This window comes from Pyxicephalus adspersus, chromosome 9 (genome assembly GCF_032062135.1).
Source record: "Pyxicephalus adspersus chromosome 9, UCB_Pads_2.0, whole genome shotgun sequence".
Taxonomy (NCBI): Eukaryota; Metazoa; Chordata; class Amphibia; order Anura; family Pyxicephalidae; genus Pyxicephalus; species Pyxicephalus adspersus.
The window spans coordinates 45,578,660-45,585,562 of record NC_092866.1 but is presented as its reverse complement, the minus strand read 5'-3'; positions in this window follow the sequence as shown (position 1 = coordinate 45,585,562).

Below are 6,903 nucleotides of genomic sequence, written 5' to 3'. Positions count from 1 at the left end.
TTTGTACAGTGCTGTGTAATATGATGGTGCTATATAAATACTGTGTAATAATAATAATAGTAGTGCAGTGGGTTAATCGGGTTTCAAAACAACCCTCCATTGGTTCAAGGTTCCACAACTTTGTGGTAATGTACTGCTTGTGTCCTTAACACATTAGTGGGATTGGGACCTTAGGTTCTTCAGGTGTTCGTTTAGTGCTTGGAATTGGTTAGGGATTAGTTTTCAGGTTAGGGCTTTAACTGATAGTTATTGGTAAAGTCTTGTTAACATAAGTTCCTATTGTATTGACAATGCCCTGAAATAAGAAGAAGCCTTGCTGGCTTGCTGTGTAAGCTCCTCTTGTTGGCTGTTGGGTTGCCTATCCTTGCCTACAGTTCAATCACCAACTTTAAAAGTATGCACAGCTGGCTGACAACACTAGCTAGCTACATTTAGATTGAAGGTCACCAGCATAATGTTCCTGTCTATCTTTATTGAGGTTGTCAAAAGCTTTGCTTTGGTTTTAAGTTAATGGCCAGCTTAACCCAAGTAGTTTTGGGGCATTGGTACCAAATGCAAATTGTACCAGAGGTTTCAAATTGTACCAGGGTTTTTTTGCCTTCCTCTGGACCAACTATGTCCATAGGTTTTTACATCTGGGATATGTTTATTTCTCTAGTGGTTGAACTTGATGGACTTACAACCTAACCTACTTTGTAACTATGAAGCAAATTAGTAGGGTAACTTGCCCCACAATGTCTGTGGTTACTTCTTAAAATAATCTGATTCTACCCCTCCCACAAGATCCTTATCAATATCCAGCCACCCCCCACCCCCACCATGTATGCATTCCTTAGTTATTTGCTTATTCTGCATAGAAAAAATCTGCTGGTACAACACCATGACATCGCTTTGTAATGTCAACTGTAGTTAAGTATACCTTGAAAACATAGTGGGTATATATAGTTACTGAAGTCCCTAAAGGCTTGTCATTAAACATACGATAACAAAATACCCAATTTTACCTGAAATTTACTTTTCATGTCTTTCTTTTTGATTTGTTTGCTGTTACGATGAGTTTAAGTTTAACACGGATTTCTCTCTCTTTTTATTGATTTTTAGATTTAAAATGAAGACAGGACCAAAATCATCATCAGGCAATTATTATTTTGGCATTTTCCTCATACAATCTTTTGTTGCCTTTCTTTTGTTTAGTTTTTATCGTAATAATTACACAATAAGCAGGGCTATACATACAGATTATATAACAGAAAAACTCTGGAAAAATGCTCTCATGTCTGGATCTGTCCCAGTGGTTCTTGGCCCACCTAGAGAAAACTATGAGAGATTTCTTCCATCGGATGCCTTCATTCATGTGGGTGACTTCCCCAGTGCAAAAGAACTGGCTACCTACTTGCTTGAGCTGGACAAAAATGATCAGAAATACCAAGAATACTTCAAATGGAGATCAAAACTGAAACCAGTTACAAATCTTCCTTGGATTGCTCGTTACTGCCAAGCATGTGTAGAACTACATAAGGCCCCTGCATTTAGAACCATATCAAATCTTGGCAAATGGTTCACATGACAAAAATAAATCACTGGGAAAATATGTTTCATGAAGAAAGATATCACAAATAGACTCATGGAACGGATTGCAGAGTAAAATTTAAAAAAAACATCTCTTTTCTGATTTTTTGGTCATTGAAGGTCATTGAAGTTTAGATAATCAAATTTAGCTACGCAGCAGTTACATAGGTTGCAAGTTACCAGTCTGACAGCAGAATATGTGAACAAAGAATTCGTACAAACTATTGAATCATTAATGATTGTTCTCAGGGAATGTGCACTATGTGTGCTGACTTAAAAATGTACATTGAGGTCATGATGTACATGATGTTATATTTCTGTTTGGGTGTTTGATCTTTGCACATTAGGATAATAGTCTCTATTGTCTTATTGTATGTTTTATATTTAGTATTGGTATTTCTAAGGGTATTTAATAACCATGGCTAAACAGAAAATAAGAAAGCTTTAATTGATACAATCCACAAACTATTGGCAGTAGTGTGGGTATAAATATTCAGAAATGCTTTAAAGTGCACAGAGTGTACAGACTATGGCCATTAAATGGTTTACACATTCTTAATAAGCAGAAAAGAGCCTTTAAACCAGACAAGTCATACCTGTCCACTGTAGCAGTTTTTTTTGTGAAGTTATTCCTGCTCAAATATCACATCAAAGAGACAGATTGTATTTTAGCTGGATACTTTAGAAACCTGGGTATTTACATTAGAGGTCTAACAACTTGCCAAGTTTGCCAAAAGAAAAAACATCTGTGTTGCAAACTTTCAAAACAAATTTGTTCATAGTATTTTTAGATGCAGACATGATTGTTTTTAAGTGTTTTTAATGCTTGTTCAGAATATATAAATGTTTTATTGGGTATGGGTTTGCTTTCAAGCTAAACTCAAAGCAAATGGCTTAACATACAGGCAGTCCCCGGGTTAAAGACATCGGAAATACGGACAACTCCTAGATAGGAACGGGGCTCCCCTGCTCACTTGTGTGCAGGACAGAGGCTTAGAGGGGGAGGGGAGCAGTTTGCATGACTTGCAGAAGAAATATTTCCCTATCTCATATGTAACCAGGGAACTACCTGTAAATCATAGCAGATTTGCCTGCCAAAGGATTTGTATTTCTGTCCATTCATTCTGAAAATGTACACAACCTTGCAAGAAAATGCAATCAGGCTGGTGATATGACTTGATCTCCTGCTTGCTGCCAGTCTGTGGCCATACAGTCAAGGAGAAACAGAATTCCGAGCCATCTCTTTCTCTGTCCTGTTGACATCATACTCTTTGTCTGTTCATAAGCTCTACATTACACCTTGTTGTGCCTTTGCACTGTCTTTCATTCCCAGTAGGATTGCTACTATGCAAAAAGTGACCTAATGCAGGTATATTCATATTCAAGTAATTGAACTAGTTGCATTTATAAAACCACTTCCAAAATCTGTGTAAAATGTGAATAGAAATAGAATGTGATAGTTTGCAATCACAAATTTAGATCATGGAGTGACATAGACCACCCACGTAAGAGTCCATTAGACTATAAGTGCATAGAAAAATGGATTGATCTTGCAAGTAATTGTAAATGATACTTAATTTACACATTGTATTTTCTTATCAATATTTGATAATGATATAATGTGTTTGATGGTACATTATATTCAATTTCTTAAGATTTCTGAGGAAGTGGTAACAACCCATAAAGCATGTCACTTCATAGGTGTACAAATGCTCTGATTAGCATTCTATTTATTTGTATGTATGCAGTCTAATAAACTGTGTTATACAGATGCTCTACACAGCTTGTTTTCTGACTGCAAGTATCATTCATAACCTATATATGTTTTTTTTTTTTAGAATAATTTTTATTAAGAAATACCAAGGAATGTACAAACATCAGAAACAGTAGAAAACATGATACATCAGACAATGCAAACAAGATATCAGAAACATGTAATTAGTAACAATTAGTAAAAAACAAACCCGGGCGTTTCCATTTCCACTTTTTCAGGTAGGTAGGAACCTAGGAGCTAGGGGACTAGAAAAGGGGAGGGATGAAAATAGAAGGGGAGAAGGGGGGGTATAACAAGGAAAATGAGCAGATTCCATAAATACATACATAACTCCATTACAACAAAAAACACATGAATGAATAATAATAATTCAGGGGTGAAGGTGTCAGTTCAGCCACCGATTGTTGAAGTAGACTAGTACATTCTGCAGATGTGTAGAATTGGATCCAGTGATACCATGTCTGGGTATTTGGCATCAGTAGAAATCATATCCTCCATGCGGAGTCCCAGAAAATTTTAATTTTGGGGCATTCCCAGAAAATGTGTATGAGCGAACCCTGTGCCACACCACACCTCCAGCAAGAGCCATCCATATGAGGGAAAATCTTAGCAACCTTGGACAGTGTTCTATACCAGTGAGTGGCCAATTTGTAGTTGGTCTACTGGTATCAGTTACAAATTGAAGTTTTATGGCAAAAATGAAGCATCATCTCCCTCTGTTCCTCAGTAAATTGAGTATTCAAATCCACCTCTCATTTAGCAACGAAATTAGGAGAGACAGGGGTGTGTGCTGTCAGGAGGGCCGAGTAGGCATAGGACAGCGCTCCTCTTAATGCGTGTTTAGCAGCACATAGAGTTTCCAGAGGCAACAGAGATCGACTAAAGTTCCTGGGTTGTGGCAGGGACCGCAGTACATATGAGAGCTGTAAAGTGTGCCATTGGGACAGACAACTCCTTCTCTAATTGCAAAGTTCTTAAGGGGATGCATTCTCTGTTCCGGAGGAAATGTAAAAACGCCACCTTTATGCCAGGAACTGAAAATTGGGTCAGAAAGATGTGGAGGAAATTCAGGGTTTCCTAAAATGGGAGACATAGAAGAGGGATAGGTATCTCATTTTTAAGTAAATAAAACATTTGGAGACCACTGTTAGGCTTTAGGTCGAAGCACAGTATCTTTAACCACATTTTGGGCCCATGCGAGGGAATCAGTTGGGGAAGGTGAACAGGCATTCTCTAACCGGACCCACAACTTGGCATCGCTATTCGTGCACCAGTCCACTAACCTCGATAAATGAACAGCTTGTTGGTATAATAGAGGACCTGGAAACGTCATCCCACCACTAGTTTTGGGAAGTCTTAAAAATTTCATCCCAATCTGTGGGGAACCCAAATGTCAGATGAATTTGATAATGTATATATGTTTTTAAGCTTGTATTTTTTTTTTAAACAGTTTTTATTATTGGATTCTAACACAACAGGGAAGGGAAGCAAAATAATATACCATAATAAAGTTCTTAAGGTTTTTATGACATGGTTCTTTTCTATTACAAATATGTGTATTTTGTATTGAAAGAGTTCTCTTTATACATTGTTCATATATTTACATATAAAATAAGCGCTGTCATGTCACAAGCTGTCCCTCAAAGGGGCTCTTAATCTAATAATCCCTTTTATAGTCATATGTCTTTTATTACTGTCTAAGGTCAATTTTGGGGGGAAGCCAGTTAACCTATCTGCAAATTTTTGGGGGGGTGTGGGAGAAAACAAGAGTATCCGGAGGAAACCCTCGCAAACACGGAGAGAACCTGCTAACTCCAAGCAGATAGTGTCCTTACTGAGAATGAAACCTGGGACCCAGCACTGCAAAGGCCAGAGCGCTAACCACTGAGCCACCATCATTTCCCTTTAACTATTAGAAAAGAAAACCTGTACTAAGATAATTCTGTTGTCTGTCATTGCTGACTTCATCTTAAAGCAGTAAAGCTACTGCCTAAAAATAAAGCTTTTGTTACCATTTAAAAGTCTCTCTTATCTAATTACAACATTAAAAAAAATGTAAAAAAAATCATAATATATTTATTTATGATCTGTTGTTATTTTATATTATTATTATTGTTTGAAAGTGTATAACTATTATAATTATCATCATCACAATTATAAACCTTCGACACACTGTTTGCACACCTTATGAGGGGCCCAAGACTTATCTTGATCACCAAGTCTAACTTTGAAATATACCAAATAGGCTTTGACTGGGATACAGATATAACAAAATGAATCAGGCACTTACGACGAGAAACAGCAGAGGCAGACAAGATCTGAAAGAAAGGAAATACGTGTATAAATAGAAAAATACATTTTGCCTATTTACTACGTTGAGCAGCAGACAACTTCTGACCGCACTGTCTTGCATGTAAATGAATGGCCTATACAAATCCATGCTATAGTAATCACATTAATATAAGCAGTAGAGAAAAAACCCTGACGTAATGGAAGAAAACTAACTGCACTTTCAGACTCAGCATACTTATTTTGGTGTAAGCATAATAAGCTTAAAAATTGAAGTCAACAATAAATTTGTTCAAAATTGTTCCCCAATGTAATTTATTGAATCTGTATATTAACTTGTGCTAATTTATCAGTCAATTTGTTAGTGAAAAATGTATTTATATTTATGTGTTGTAGATTTGGATCAATTATCTAGCTCTCTATATGTTTCGCCTAAGCATACTCCTGATGAAGCAGACTAGGGAAGCCTATGAAACGCGTCGACTAGCGTGTAATCTCTTCTAGGGGATGTTTACTAAGTATTGTTGTTTACTGAGATTATCTTTGGTCATTATAATTTTTTATATATGTTATCTGTTTTTGCTACAACCTGTTTTCAGCGTTACTATGCTCCAGTTGCACTATGAGGGACTTGCCTCAACCCACTTTTCATTCTGGGCTGCTACTTGAGTTTGGATCGCATGTTTGTGTTCCACAACCATCATGTAGGTTCATATGCGCTCTTCCTGTGCGAAACATGTCAAATGAAAATAACTCTTTTTTTAGTGAAAGCTTTATCCTTTGGAATCATCCTATACCAAGAATTACGAGGTGTCTTGATTCACCTAAAGATTAGATTGATGTTACTCTTTGTGCTATGGATATACTATTTTATTGTCTAAATAAAATGTTTTTGTTTTACAAAAAGTATTATGATTTTCCCCTTCAACGTTCCACTGTTTTTGAATCTTTTGGTTTTGTACTATCAAGAATTATTTTCTTTACTTTCTTCTTTCTTTACTTGAGTTCTAATTCACAAGTTATTTGCAGCAGCCAGTGGAATAAGTTTGGTTGAGCACAATATGTATTGTAATTGGGTTCATTGGGGTTACTGAACAGTTAATTGGCAATTGCATGGGTGCTTGTCACACTTACCTTTTTCTTGCTAAAGGGCAGACGCGTCTCCCCTGCACATGCAGCCAGTTTTGACTCTGGGCAGGCCTATGCTAGCAAGTTTTACCACTTTCATTGGCCAATCAGAAAATAGCCTCCTTACCATCCCTGGCTATTTA